The 1,518-nt window shown below is 44.3% G+C and overlaps 1 pseudogene; it reads left to right on the forward strand.

Moving 5' to 3' along the window:
* The first annotated feature begins 601 nt into the window (after nt 1–601).
* On the forward strand, nt 602–1,157 carry LOC141522266 (CXXC motif containing zinc binding protein pseudogene; annotated as a pseudogene).
* Nucleotides 1,158–1,518: the final 361 nt, after the last annotated feature.

Raw genomic sequence — 1,518 nt, forward strand, 5'->3', positions numbered from 1 at the left:
TAACTGCAGCATCATTGACTCCCTTTATCATCCAATTGTGTTTAGTTCTGGGTATCACATTTTAGGAAGAATGTTGATAAGCTAAAGAGTATCTGAAGAAGCACAACTTGGATTATGAAGGGATTCAACATCATGAAAGAGACAATTTAGAGAGTATATGATAGCTGTATTCAAGTATTCTCAAGGAAGAGGATTAAGTTGAGTTTAATAAAGTAAAAACACAAAAAATGGGCAGAAATGACAAAAACGCAAATGTAGAGAAAATTTCTTAATAATTAGAACTATCTAGAAGTTTAATGGCTGCCTTGAGAGATCACAGATTTTCTCTGACTGGAATTTTGCAAATATGTTGTAGGAAGGTACAGAGAAACAAGGTTGCCTTGTCACACTGATTCTCCAGGATTTTAAATACCTCTACCTGAATAATCAACAGTCAGTAGATATTTATTAGTGCCTATTAGGAACTGAGCAGTGTGGAAAGCAGCACTATAAAAAGAAAGATTAAAAAAAATTCCTGTCCACAAGGAACTCACAATCTAATGGGAGAGACAACATACCAACAATTGTATAAACAAGTTGTATAGCCCCGGCTCCGGCCGCTATGGGGAAGATCGGGCTGCAGCTGAAGGCCACGCTGGAGAACTTGACCCACCTGCGGCCCGTGGGAGAGGAACTCCCCGGTACCTGAAGATGAAGTGCGGCAACTGCGGTGAGGTGGCGGAGAAGTGGCAGTACCTGCGGCTGATGAACAGTGCTCCCCTGAAGAGAGGCCCAGGGCTCTGCCACTATGGTGCAGAAATGTAAGCTCTGCTCCCGGGACAATTCCATCGATATTCTGAGTAACAGCATCAAACCCTCTGATGCTGAAGACAGTGAGAAGTTCAAGACAATTGTGGAGTTTGAATGCCGGTGCCTGGAGCCAGTTGACTTCCAACCCCAAGCTGGTTTTGCTGCTGAGGGCACAGAGACTGGGACGGCTTTCAGCGACATCAACTTGCTTGAAAAGGACTGGACGGACTACGATGAAAAAGCCCAGAAATCGGTGGGAATCTACGAGGTCACACATAAGTTTGTGAAATGCTGAAAGAAACTGCCCGTTAGCCCCTGACGACCATGCACAGGTTGGCCTCTGGCCCAGCTGTGCCAATAAAAGCCTATGTCTCTCCCCCCAAAAAAACAAGTTGTATACAGGATAAACTGTAGAAAAATCATCAAAGTGAAGGCATTAGTATTTAAGGGGAGTTGAAATAACTTTTTGTGGAAGGTGGGATTTTAGCTGGGACTTGAAGGAATCCAGGGAAGCCAGGAGACAGAAAAGAGGAGAGTTTATAGAGAGGGGAAATAATGTGAAGACAGGTGCCACCAGACCACACTGTTTGCAGGGGTAGGGATTATGGGGGAGGAAGGTATAATGAGACTGGAAAGGTGGGGAGGGGGAGCTTATGAAGGGCTTTGGATGCCAAATTGAAGATTTCATATTTTATTCTGGAAGTGATAGGGAGCCACTGGAGTGCTTGA

This window comes from Macrotis lagotis, chromosome 1, assembly GCF_037893015.1.
Source record: "Macrotis lagotis isolate mMagLag1 chromosome 1, bilby.v1.9.chrom.fasta, whole genome shotgun sequence".
NCBI lineage: Eukaryota > Metazoa > Chordata > Mammalia > Peramelemorphia > Peramelidae > Macrotis > Macrotis lagotis.